Source organism: Melitaea cinxia, chromosome 15 (genome assembly GCF_905220565.1).
Source record: "Melitaea cinxia chromosome 15, ilMelCinx1.1, whole genome shotgun sequence".
In the NCBI taxonomy this organism is placed as follows: Eukaryota; Metazoa; Arthropoda; class Insecta; order Lepidoptera; family Nymphalidae; genus Melitaea; species Melitaea cinxia.
In genome coordinates, this window is record NC_059408.1 from 10,271,056 (window position 1) to 10,285,709 (window position 14,654).

General features: G+C 32.6%; 2 long non-coding RNA genes across 2 annotated transcripts; both read left to right on the forward strand.

Annotated features, from left to right (window-relative positions):
* Positions 1-3,805: 3,805 nt before the first annotated feature.
* LOC123660484 lies at positions 3,806-4,585 on the forward strand. Its single transcript, XR_006744206.1, has 3 exons — positions 3,806-4,095; positions 4,181-4,336; positions 4,431-4,585. It is a non-coding gene; the product is annotated as an uncharacterized LOC123660484 (long non-coding RNA).
* A 73-nt stretch (positions 4,586-4,658) lies between these two features.
* Positions 4,659-5,457, forward strand: LOC123660485. The gene is made up of 2 exons (XR_006744207.1): positions 4,659-5,079; positions 5,236-5,457. It is a non-coding gene; the product is annotated as an uncharacterized LOC123660485 (long non-coding RNA).
* Positions 5,458-14,654: the final 9,197 nt, after the last annotated feature.

Genomic DNA, 14,654 nt, shown 5'->3' on the forward strand with positions numbered 1-14,654 from the left:
AGACCTTATCAATATATGTTGTGTGATTAAAAAGAAGAAAACGGACAACACGAAGGACATGATTAGAAATATTATACTCAATGTAAAGATATATTAATACAAAACTTATATGATATATTATATTCCCGAGTAGAAAAAAGGTCAGGCTCAACCAGATCATGTATCTGGACCGGATCAGGATAGGATAAGGTACGCCTGATCCGGCAAGCTCTATCAGGACCGGGTCCGATCCAGACAAAGATAGCCTGATGTAAAATATAATCAAGTATGGTAAGGCATACTGGATCAGGACCAGGTCCGGTCCAGACAAGGATAGCCTGATGTAAAATATAATCAAGTATGGTAAGGCATACTGGATCAGGACCAGGTCCAGTCCAGACAAGGATAGACTGATGTAAAAAATAACCAAGTATGGTAAGGCATACTTCATCAGGACCAGGTCCGGTCCAGACAAGGGTAGCCTGATGTAAAATATAACCAAGTATGGTAAGGCATACTGCATCAGGACCAGGTCTAGATCAAATAAGAACAGCCTAGGTAGTAAAGAATAAAGCCACCCCCTCTCCCCCCAGGACCCCATAAATTTGAGACCGATTATGTGAAGGATTACGCGAAAAGCACACTACGGGGGGGTAAAAAACCCACCCTCCCCACTACCCTTTACCCCCTCACCTCCATTTCACCCCATAAATTTGAGGCCGTTTAAGTAAAGTATGACCTAAATATTAATTTTTACTCTTTTTTTTTATTTTGTTTCCTTTACCTTTGCAATAAAAGGGATACGACCGATGAGTAGGTGGCCTTTACCTTGTTTAAATGCCTATTATTAACTATATCAGTTTACTGTAGTCTATAATAATTCGAAACTGTTCACTGTTTGAAAGCGCCTAGTTTTTTAAATCATAACCTATATTCTTACATGTTACCGTTTAGTCTATTGTAATGACAAGTTCTGTGAGTTTGATGATTATAACATTTTAATGTGCCTATTATCGCGAGTTTATAACACCAAACGTCATCGATGTACACTAAGTTCGAACGCCCATACAAAAATTGGCCATGTCATATAAAAGTAGCCTAAGTTACTCCTTGTTACCTGTGTAGCCAACCCTACAGTTTTAACTGTAGATCTACAGTTTTTTGGAAATTCTCTCAGTTTTTAGTTTAGGCCTTAAAATCTACAGTTTTTTGCTTAAGATGCTAGCGCCATCCATTTGGTTTGCTACGTAGTAGTTCGTGCACTAAGTCAGCTTAAGTAAAACCTACTATCATCGAACCGGAGGTAATGGTCATCAATCAATTTAATAGATGGCGTTATTAGTAGACAGTCTTAGATTGTTTCGGTCGATGTTAGTTTTACCGACATTTTGTTTTTCTTACTGGGAAATCCCCGCGAATGCTTTGACTGTCGAGATATATGTACTTGACCGTGTATTCAGTCATTCGTCTGATTGTTCAGTTAACGTTGTGAGTTGAGCAAAAAGTTACGAATATGCATAGCTGTAGTAGTGATAGTGAGTCAGATGTTGACAAATCCCCAGCAAGGAAGAAGAAAACAGTGAGATACGAGCAAAAATTTATTGACTCTTGGCTCAACGATGAAAAGTTTAGCGGATGGCTTGCAAAAAGTAAAAAAGGCAACACATATTTTTATTGCTCTGCATGCGACTGTGATCGTAAATGCGCGAAGAGAGAATGATTTGACTTATCCTTCAATTTCATGCCTCCGACTGCATATTATCTACGACGTTGCATAAAGTTTCGAATGACTACCGTATTAATATATTTTAAATGTACAGCACAAAATGTTTGATATTGTTTCTATTTATTTCGCTGACTTTGTGTGCATATTGAATTTTTATCTTGTTCCAGCTTTTTCAGTTGATTTTCTATTAGTTGTTCTTCACGTAGGCGGGTTTTTTGTTTTTTTTTTTTTTATTATTATTTTATTTATGTCTTTTTAGTCAGAAAAATTACGTAATCGGTTAAATTCATTAAAACAGTTTACATCATGTGGTTGATTAAGTAATTTTTTAGGTAACTGATAGCAAGCCCGGAGAAAGATCTCACTCTGCTCAAAGTAACGTAAGCCTGACTTTTAGCAAATAGGTGACTGCTTAAGTCAACAACTATTAGTTTTAATATAATAAAATTATTATTAAAATTATTTGTTTGTATTTGGTATTATGTATTTGTTATTGATTTTATTAATGTAATTGTAAATTGGTGTGACATTTATTAATTTTTATTTGTAATTTTAATTGTATGTTTTTTTTAACCATTGTATTTTATTAGAAAGGCTACACCCCGAAGTTGATCGTCGCCTAGGAGGCGAGTTTGGCATGGCATAGGCGTGGGAAAGAGCAAAGTCCACATTTTTTAAACTTTAATATTGTATTTCTTTATTAGTATTACGGTAATAATAATCATGATATACCTTTTTAAAATGCTTGTATTGTGCCCTTCAATTTGATACCCATATTGTAGTATTCGAGAAAAAATTTTTTTTCTCTAATGGCTTCGCGCAGCCGCCATGTTTGATTTTTTTTAATGTCACCTATCTAAGAACACTTGGGCAGCTAAGACGAACCTAACGACACCTCGATTATGTAAATCCGTTCAGTGGTTCTGGAAATATGAGGTAGTAAAGAATATTACATACATACATACAAGATACGCGCGAAAAACATAACCCTTCCTTGGCAGTTGGGTAATAAAAAAACAAAGCTGTAGATTTACTGTTTTTTAATTTGATATTTACAGTTTTCTACAGTTTTTTTCTGGCATATCTACAGTTTAACTCTATGCTGGGGTTGGCAACACTGCTTGTTACATTAATTATCTGCCAGTGAAAGTCCCGTCAAAATCTGTCCAGCCGTTTCAGAGATTAGATAATACCAAATTCAATTTTAAATAATAATCAGAAGAAATTTCCATCGATTTAATGAAATATTTTTAGATTAAAAATATTAATTATTTATTCGTTTATTACTTGTTTTGTTACTTTAACCAATAATTTTACTTGTTTCATTTGCATACCCAATTTCGTACCTAATTTGTTAACTCAGAATACAGAAAAAAACTGTGTTTGTTCTGTATTCTAAATTTGTTAGATAAATAAGTAGGTAGGTATGTGATTTTCCAAGTATTTTTGCTCCATAACTCTTGATATAAACCCTGCCTGATTAGCCTGATTTAGACCTAGCCACATATATACTAATCTGTTATTTAGACTTTATTAAATTTCACTAACGCGTGCATAGTTAAATTTTATGATAGCCGTCAAAAAATAAATAAATCAATGAACAGAGTTATTTTTCTTTACTCTTGATTTGAAATTCAATTCCAAGATTTCGACTTAATTAGATACTATTTTTATTTCCGTTTTTCATTAAATTTATAGAAACAATAATTACATGACGTAAAGTTATTTTTATCATAATTATGATCGATTTATTCATTTATTGTATTACAAGCACAATTTGATAGTCTTTAGTTGTTTGTTAATTTGTTATTCATAGGTCACTTCACTTCCAGTCAATTGAGTATATTATATATAAAAAACTGCCTTTAATTTCTATTAAATAACATGAATATAATAACGAATATAACATAATATAATCTTGTATTGAATTATATACAATAAATAAAAATTAACGAAAATATTAATATAAATACAACATAATATGGAACGAAATAATAAGCGACAACGCGTGACGTCACGAAGCAACATGTCGAATCTTGTTCACAGTGTTCTTCGAGTGTTTCAGTGTATTAATCTTTATGTCTAATATAGTGTAATATATTTAATATAGTGTATATCAGTGTATAATTATATTTTTATATAACTTAAAAGTTATTTGTCGATTAGCATATTAATGTAAATAATATCAAGATTAAATAAGTTCAATACAAAAACTGAACCATATTAATATTGTGTTAAACAAAAAAAAAGTGTACTATAAACTTCTCTCTAGACGTTTACTCGGTGTGTATTGTGTACAAAATACGAACTTGTGGACTAATTTAGCTAGATAAAAATTTGTGTTGTGTGTAAAGCTTCGTTTTTATGTTTAATTACGTAAAACATTTAAGGTTAGTAAAAATCATTGAAAAAATACATTACAATTCTTTACTATTTTTAAAATAATTTTATATTTCAATAATCTGTTTTTTTCAGATGGCTTTTATGTATGCATTAGTTTTATTTTTAAATGATTCGTCCAATAAAGAAATTGATATATTGAATATCGTGGTACCGGATGTAAATAGCCTGAATCATTGTTAAAAAGTACTAAGTATTGTAAATTATTACAAACGATAAGTGACACAGCAGGTAAATTATTATTTAAATTATAGATTTTTAAGAATTGCTATTTCATTGTCATAATAATAAGAAAGTAATTCATAATTACAATTAATATTATCAGAAACAATGGAAGAGGCAGAGGAAAAATTATTAAGATTAAAAAGAACCCCTATTCTTCTCTACCAATAATGAGTAGTCTGCTAAAGCAAAAGCGGCTGCTGTTGAAAAAACTTTCAAATTAAAAGCATTAGCAAAGGATTGATTAAAAATAGATAATATATTTAGCCAAACGGCTTTAGAGTTAACTGGCGAACCCACTGAAATTGCAGGTAATATATAATAATTATTTACAAAATCATAATATAGATTCCATTCTGAAATTGTGGAGTGTTGTAATCGTGATAATATTTATCTATCAATATTTATATTTACATCAGTGTCACAATTTTGAAATTTAAATCATTGTGTTAGTTAAAAAAAAAATAATATATAATTTATTTTCAACAGATTCTTTGCTGGAATGTATCAAACATAATTATAACAGTCTATCAAAACAATTAGCAAATTTAAAAGGCCATATCTGCTGACGTTCCCAAATCCTATCTGAAATAAAAAAATAACAGTACTCAGCTGTTAGAGTTCAGTTTATTAACAGATCCTGAAGGAAATCCAGTGGTCCAAAAATTAGAATTTCCGCTATCAACAATGGAAGATATTATTTTGATAAATGCAATGAAAAATTAAAAGGCCAAAAATATAAAAAAAAAATGGTAAGTTTTTAATAAACTATATTCTTATATACAAATATATGAAAGATCTAATATAGTTGCTCTATCTGACAATATTGAAATTGTCATATTTGATAAAATGCTAATCATAATAATTAATTAATCATACAAATAATTATAATAAATTTTCTTTTCCAGAATAAACGTATATATACTTTTCTCTTGATGGAAAAAATACTTTTACCCGTAATATGGGAAATATTACTCGTGTTTATATATCAAGAGATGTCATATGTAGCGGTTAAAGCAACTTCAAAAAAAAGTTTTCAAAGATACGACTTTTTCACTTCTATAAAAAGTATGTTAATCATTATATAGTGCAGAATTACTATCATTGATACCTAATTAATTATTTCTTAATTATGTGTTATTATTTTATACCTAATAATAATTATTTTTTACTATTACTAATTTAATTACGTACATGATTAATTTAAATTTTGATTCGAAAAGAATCAAGAAAGTATTTTCGATAATAAATTCCATCAAGCATTGTCTGCAGTATTGAATAATGCTAATATAATAATAAAGATTGGGATGGGTACAGGGTATCCAGGATCAAAAACTACCATCTAATGAAGATAAATAAAAACAACTATTTTTTTGGCTGTGTAAAATATTTTGCCAAGCAAACAAAAAGAAAAATTAATTCATAATATTTAATAACAATCATTATTATTATTAACTATAACATAAAAATAATTGATATTTAAAGTAAAAACAAAAATAAATAATACATTTGAAAAATAAATGGAAATAAATATGTTTTTTTTTTCAATCGGATAAGTTTTTTTTCTGTTCAAGTGCACAATAAAGTGTATTGTTATGTTATGTTAAGTTAAATATATATAATATGTTATTTTAAATATACATAGTATGTTAAGTAACATAATATCATTTCTTTTTTTTTTTTGACGTGACGTCTAATAAATCGATTAACGCCGGCTTTGTTACGCTCATATGTATGCTTGTGCCGCATCTATCTGATCGGCCTATGCATCCGAGGAGTTATGATGGAGGATGTTTTGTTATGACGGTTGTCACGTTTAACTATCGTCTGTAAACCAACTTTGCAGACAACCAAGTTTTTTAATAAACAATTTTGTCAAGACTGTGCATTCGTGTTTTATTTAAAAGGACCGCACATTTTTTTTTTCTTTTGATATCGCAGGGTAACCCATTTACGGGTGATATCCAGGATGCCAGGGTAGGCATTTCTAGACCGTTTGTCGGCTTAGTACTTGGGGGTGCACTACCGACCAAAACCCCTGCGGGGAGCCTTCAGCCGCTTTAATTGGAGGGTCCCGGATCTGCAGGCAACAGGATCCCTCCAGCGACAGGCTGGCCTCGGCGAAAAGACCAGACTTCTCCTCCATGGGATTGTCCGGCTCACCTCTGAACAATCCCGACGACGCCATGTCTAGCAGGACCGGGTTCCTATCCCGGCCCGACATGGGCACAGGGGCGTTACTGGAAACGCATTAAGTAGCGCCTCCTACGCACCCCCGTTCGTCGCCTGCGGACGGAGGCCTCGTCGGCGGCCCCTTCTCTCATCCGCTCGTCGTTCTCCTTCTGGGACATTACTGTCTCGCAGAAGGAGACCATCGCCTTCCAGGACTCGTCGTCGCCGAGCATCGCGGTAAAAGGACCGCACTGGGCATACTCGATTTGGATCAAGCAACCAAGGACCGGACCGTGCATGCCTGATCAGGACTAGATAAGGCATGTAACGCAGATGATGTATCTGGACCTGACCAGGGAAACCTGATCAGGTCCAGATCAGGTATGACCTGAGATCAGGAAAACCTGATCAGGTCCAGATCAGGTTTTCCTGATCAGGTCCAGATACATCATCTGCGTTACATGCCTTATCTAGTCCTGATCAGGCATGCACGGTCCGGTCCTGACAAGGAAGACGAAAAAATTTCTACTCGGGTTTTTTCATGCCGCTTCATAAGCATTATATAATTATATATTTTTTAATATTTTCTAGGATTTCATAATAAAAACAGTTGACGCATTTGATATTAAAATCAACGTTGCAACCAAGTTTTTGTTATTAACATATAAAAACGAAAAGTGAACGTACATACAAAAAACTATACGGCTGTACGTAGATATTAAATTATCTTATTCGTTACTCATTAGTAAATCTAACTCTTTAAATTATTAATTTAATAGACAGCTTTATATGCGAAATAAAAATTCAACACTAGTATTCCGCTTAGCAGCTCATCAATTACTTTTGAAAATACAATAGCAATAGCTTATATATTTTGTATGCTTGAATCTTTTTTCCCTTGGGTAGTAATGATAATTTTATTATGACTATTAATGGTGTTTTTGACGTTTTATCCATGGCCTTGTTGCGTCAGAAATGTCAGTTCCTCTTCCTTATTCTGTATTTTCAATAGTGTTGCCCTACTTCCGTTGCTCGAACAAAAACCGTATCCCTGGGTTTTTGGTCTACTGTCATGATTAACGGATACGTTATACCGACGTAACTAATTGATACTACCGTATAATGAGTTAAGTATAATTCATTACTGTAAGTGTATGATAGCAAAAATTACTGTGTTAATTTATTTATTTATTTATTTATTAAAGAGCGTTGTAGCCCAACTAAATTACACATGTGAGTGGAGATGACCCGATGCATAGAATACGGTAATCTTAACTAATATATGTAGCGTTCAGTACTGTCTATAAATAATTAATTTTGTGCAAAGTGAACCTAGAATATAATGCAAGTATTAATTCCAGTATTACTGCCGACCTTATACTGTTTTTAATATCAACTGTGCATAATCGGATTAAAATCGAACAAACAGTAAATATTATAGCATACGTAATAATTAATCCCGATTCATTTCGTCTGATTTTATTACGGCCTTCCTATGCATATTGAAATATCAAAGACGCGGCGAGCCCGAAAATTTATGAGCTTTTTTTATCTAAAAGGAATTCTGCAACCATAGCGGGCTTTCATTTCGGTGAAAAGCGCAATTTCCCCATTCTATGGCCGCCTAGTGAAATCGTTATCGTCTGTGCGCTGCTGCGGCGCCCATTTCCTAATAGTGGCATCGCGTGCATTTAACCTTTTATTACGTACCTGCTCTAACCGAGTACTGATTAACTATCGCCTTCAAATATCGTTGTTTACTTATAATGACATTCCGAAGAATCTTTATGATAGATAAATGAAAACAATGTTGTAATTAAAACGAAGCCATCGATTTATTCATGAAAACAACTTTTTAAAATGTACACCAGCTACATAAGAAGATTTAATTATTTTACCCACCATCAACTCGTTGAAATCGCCAATCAATATCATCGTATTAATTGCTTCATAAAAATGTTTTGTTCGCAGTTTACTTTTTCAGAACACCGCTTTATCATCACGAGGAAGAGATAAACCAGAAAATACGATTTTACTTGTAATTTATTAATGTCTGATATAAGGGCAATTGTTACGTAATCTACTGTCCCCGTACTCGTATATATTTATTTTCAGCGGGAAAATGCTGATGGCGTTGCCGCCATTCCACACGGACATGATTTATACAACAATTATCTGAAAATAATTATTTACTAAACTTCTTTACAAGAATACGATAAAACGGTAAACCATTTTTCATTCCAGACCAATGTCTAAATAAAGACAATACTAAAATATATAGTCGATTTGTTTGAACTCTTTGAGTTATGTCGCTAGGAATATTTCCAATGTCGATAAAATATCGCATCTGCTCATCTATCAAGTCGTGTTGTGCTACGTTAGATGCGAATCGGATCGTTGAATCAGCCAGTTTTCTGTAATAAAGCTTCGTCTATTGCCTCTCTTTTTATCAACCGACTTCAAAAAAAGGAGGAGGTTACTCAATTCGACCGTATTTATATTTTTTTTTATGTATGTTCGGGGATAACTCCGTCGTTTATGAAACGATTTTGATATTTCTTTTCTTGTTGGAAAGAAGATATTCCTCGTTTGGTACCATGATAAGAGAACCAAGATCTAATGAAGGGATCCCAGAGAAATCAAGGGAAATTCTCGAAAATCCGCATAACTTTTTACTGGGTGCACCGATTTTGATGATTTTTTCATCTACCTACGTTGTATTACTTGTCGATATAATTGAAGTCGGGTTTTTTTCGTTCTCCTACAAACACAATTATTCCTATCTATTTACTTGCAACGCAAAGCCTATTGTTCATATCGGTAAAATGAATTTGTTTTGTACGTTTTCTTAGCATTAGTTGATTCAAGAGTTTGGGAATACATTAATTAAACTCGTATTTTCAGTTTATAAATATATCGATTAACCTACATTGGTTTTGCTATTAGATTACTAAAACGGCAAAACTAGATTATTATTATTGTATCAATCATATTAGTAATTTATATAAAACAAACGTTCAAGTTGACATCGTAATTAACTTGATCATTACATCGACAAGTAACACAACGTAGATAGACGAAAAAATAGTCAAGTAAATACGCATTATTAAATATAACTCGAAAATTACTTGACGACACCTTTTGATTTAAAAAAAATCATCAAAATCGGTCCACCGAGTTAAAGTTCTGAGGTAACATACATTATAAAAAATACATTCGAATTGCGTAACTTCTCCATTTTTCGAAGTCGGTTAGAAATGTTCTTATTACTTTTAATAAGTTACACAACAGTGACCTATTATCGTATTAAACTAAATTAAATCAATTAATAGTAACAAATTTTGTCACAAGAAGAATAAGCTGTCATCAAAAAAACTTTTTAAAGTGATATTGGGTCATAATTAATATAACCTAGGAAAATAATTATATTTAACTAATATTATTTTGCATCACTAAATATTTTTCTCAGGTGACACCTCTTTTTTATAAACACAAAATCCGCAGTTTAGATTAAAGTTTAAAAATATTAAGAATTTAGTTCGTAGAATAGAATAACAGGATTCCTCTTTTACTAACCTAAACTGACCTATATTTGTGTGCTACTATTAGGCTACCTAAATGTGTCCACTATTTTTAAAATTGTGATGATATTTTGTTATATAATCAATGTCACATATTTATATGAAAATACTTGAAGTAGGTTTGTAATTCACTAAATCTATTAAAATATATATTTCTAAATGGCAATGATTCCTTTCTTAGGTGGAAATGCAGCGTAAGCCACTTTATCTACCAATAATTTTTAAATTGGGTAACATCTAAAAATTGGATGAAATAAACATTTTGTATTTGATAAATCTTTACGGATGTTTTTTTAGCATTATTTCTTTTTAAAAAAAATATACGGTCGAATTGAAGTTCCCTCTTTTTTTGAAGTCGGCTAAAAATAAAATTATAATTGAAAATTTTAAAATTTTAAATTTCCTTGTAACTGTCAAATATTTCGTGTCCAAGACATCTTTAGTTTAGCTGTCCGATCGCGTAATAGATGCGAGCCGAACTGCAGCGTCGTCACGGACAGCATAAAGACCAAGTTAACTCACTATTGGAATTTATTACACTATGCTATTATTATTAGCACTATAGAGAGTATTATATTATAAAAAGAGAACAACCACTCTGAAGTAGTGGTGCGTGTGCCATGTAAGCATCTAAACACCGCCAGTTTGCGGGTTCGATTTCCGCTCGGGATGGATATTTGTATTTGTCCTGGTGGGTCTCCCCATCGTGACTCGAAGAGGACGTTAAGCTTTTGGTCCCCCTTGTTATCATGTACACCTAATAGCGATCGTTACTCATGATTTATAGTAAGAAATATATCCCAATTATATAAGATCAAAAGGCAATTCTATCTTTGAGTGATTTTGTCTTGTATATAGATCAACGTCTTGAGTATACATAAAATGTATTATTAATTAAATAAATTTGAGTTGAAGTACAGATTTTAATGATTTTATATAGAATCGTTTAACTGCATTTGACTTTATATGCCATAAGGAGTACGATTGTTTAATTTCTATTCTAGATCGTGTTAAATCATTCGAAATGGCATGTAGTGTAAATATACAAAACGTTTATTTCGGACTCGAAACTTCGACACGAAGCAAGTGTCTTCATAAAGAACTTTTCTTTTAAAACAACTTTGTTCTTTTCTGAAGGAATATTTTCGGACATATTTACAATTTTAGTAGCAGAGATTTGCCATTTGAAAACGTGAATTGAACGCCCGCTCAGTCAGTGACTTGTGTATAATAAAGTAAATTACTCAGAGAACAACGGCGAGCGAGGCAACAATGATATTTCGACGGAGGAAAAAACAAGAGGGTCGTTTGGGGATCCGGCGGGAATTCTCATCGCGTCCCGTTTTGTATCCGCCGAGCTGAGAGTATAAGTAGAAAGTACACGGGAAACGTTCAGGATGCTACTGCTATTATGCCCCATTTACATAGCCAAGCTATTGTGATGGAACATTCTCTGTTGTGCGTCGTCCAATTAAGATTTTCTTTTGTAACTTTTACATATATTACTTTAAAAGTTATACGGCTAATTTATTTTTTTATAAAATATTGAAGTAGTCAATGAATAATGTGAGTAAATTTTAAATGCTTGAAGGTTAAAAAAAATTTAATCAAAATTGTGTTCAATTATAATGCAGGGAATTAAAGATGACCTCAAAAAAAGAGCTATCTCTAACGAAGAAGGAACGTAACACTTTTCATTTGTTTATCGTCCGCCAAAATAAGCGAATCCAAGGAAGTAATTCGCTACATTTTAAAGTTTTACTTTAAATCAGGGTAAACGTAACTCAAGCCGCTAAAAAAATTATGACGTTTATGGAATTAATGTAGTGTCAGTAAGAGAAGCACCAAATTGAATTAAGGAAATTTTGATGTCAAAGATGCATTTCGCTCTGGTCGCTCAGTTACGGGTAAACTTGTTGACATTTTTGAAAAAGTAGAGCTAGATTGACATTTGAGTAGTTGCGATATAGCTAAAAGATCTGAGAACTGACCATAATACAGTTTCTACCCATTTTAAAAGACTGGCTATACAAAAAAGCTCGATATATGGGTGCCACGTCAACTTACTAAAAGAAACCTAGGTAATCCTGTACTCATTTTCGATTCTCTCTTAAGACGTAATGATATCGAACCATTTTTGAAGAAATTGATCACTGGTGACGAAAAGTAGGACAGCTACGATAAGAACGAAAGAGATCGTGGTCAAAGGTCGGTCAAGCTACACAGACTATCGCAAAACACGAGTTGACTTATTGTAGAGTTATTGCGTAATAAGGTGATGCTGAGTCTTAATGTCTTAGTCTTAATGCGTCTACCATATAGCCTTAGATATTGAACTCTCAGATTGCTCTGTTTCGGTCTCTTCAGAATTCTTTAGATAGTGTAAAGTTAACATCAAGAGAGAACTGTCAAAAATACTTGCCGTGGTTTTTTTTAATGAGAAATCCCAAAATGTTTACAGCAACGAAATCCTGTCCACTACCTACGAGATAGCTGCAAGTTAGAAAGTAAAGCTTTAAAATGTACCGTATTTCTTCGTTGGATTCACCTATTTTGGATTATAGAAAACTAATGAAAAGTGGCGGGAACTGTATTATATTTTTCAAGTTATCGAACAAAACGGTACATATATATTATAACTAATTATAATTTATTTAAATAAGTTTTGTAACATTACCTTAAATCTCTTTAGAAAATACAAAGAACCTTTTCCCCGACCTAATAGTTTACCGATGTTAAAAAACTTCGTGAGCAGCTTGGTGGATTAAGCTCTAATCCTTCTCCTACATGGGAAAAGAGTCTTATTCCCAGAAGTGGGATAATACAGGTTGAAGCGTTAAAAAACTTCATAGCATATATAGCATATTTTTATACATTCCATAGCAAGGTTATATATATATATTGCTCAGTGGTTACGGCATTAAAAAAATAACCACCCCGTCTCTTCTCGTGGGTGTCGTAAGAGGTGACTAAGGGATAACACAGTTCGACTACCACCTTGGAACTTTAAAAGCTGATTGATGGCGGGATAACCATCCAACAGCTGGCTTTGAAATACACAGGCCGAAGACCAGCGTCTTCGGTGCGACAAAGCCAGCCCTGCGGTCACCAACCCTCCCCGGCGTGGTGACTATGGGCAATACACATGAGTTCACGCCATTTTTGGCGCGAACTTATGGTGGCCTATGTCCAGCAGTGGACTGTATTAGGCTGAAGTGATGATGAGTGATGATATATATTACATTTTCTAGTTATATGTGTGAATGGGATAATAGAGCAATTAACATACATTGGAAATAATCTGATTGGCGTGTGATAACAAAATTGGAAGTTCAAGTAAAAGTATTATCAACCCGACATTGATAGATCTCGATAAAGTATTTCTTCCTCCACTTCACATCAAAATCAGTTTTTAAACACAGTTTGTTAAGGCATTACCCCCAGTTGACAACACTTTCAAGTACCTCTGTTCGCCCCTACCTTATCTGACGCTAAGTTTAAAGAAGGAATATTGATTGAAGGCAATGGCAACCTAAAAAGGGGGCTTTGAAAATGTGGTTTCAAAGTTCTCAACTTCTCAGGGAATAAAATAAGATCCTGATTATAAAAATATTGTCCAAAAAATATTAAACGCCTATACAAAGTTATTATTTAAAAGTTGTTATTATGTGTTGTGTTTTGTGTTTTTTTTAATTATTGTTTGAAGTCTCACATTGATGTTTCCTCAAAACATTTGGACGATTACAGCCAGGAGCAAGTCGAACGGTTCCTAAAGGAGATTGATAGAAGGTATTAAGGCCGTTTGGACGTTACTATAATGGCGGACTATGGATGATATGTAGAAATTAAGTAAATATTCATAAACGAAACCCAACACAAAGCAATTGTATTGTTATTGATTGGTTTTATGTTTTGCATTTTTAACCGTTTTGTATTTTATTTAACATGAATAAGAATAAGAAAAATAAAAATACACTTTAATACATTTTATAGAATTTTTGAGTCAAAAGTTAGTACGTACATATATCCAAATACTATACAGCCTAAATATGGTAATCCTGTATTGTTTTGTGAGTTTGGTAAAAGCGTGATTTTTAGATTTAAGATATTAGGCAGTTTTTTTTAAGTCTGGGTGCTCCGCGGTCGTAGCTCGAGCTTTACAGATCTGAAAGATTAATTTGTAAATTGCCGACTGAAAATCGTTTATTAAAACCTATTTGGATAAAGGCATTGTTTATCTTTTACTAAGAATTTTTTATTTATTTATTTTTTTATTACCAAATTTAATAAATAATTAAAATAAAGGTATAGACATTTAAAAAAATGGTTTGGTTTAAAATAAATAAAATTTTACTCTCTTAAAACTAACAATTGTCAGTAGTATGTAGGTACTTGTCATGTTTACAAATTATAAAATTATGTTTACATCGTAACATGACCTAATAATGCTATGTTTGTATGTATGCACAGGTATTCCTTAACCATGATAACTGGTTAATTGTTGTGTTCGTGTACATTGGTGAAAGTTAGCCAACACTTCGGAAATGAATCATATATTAACAAACAATATTCTC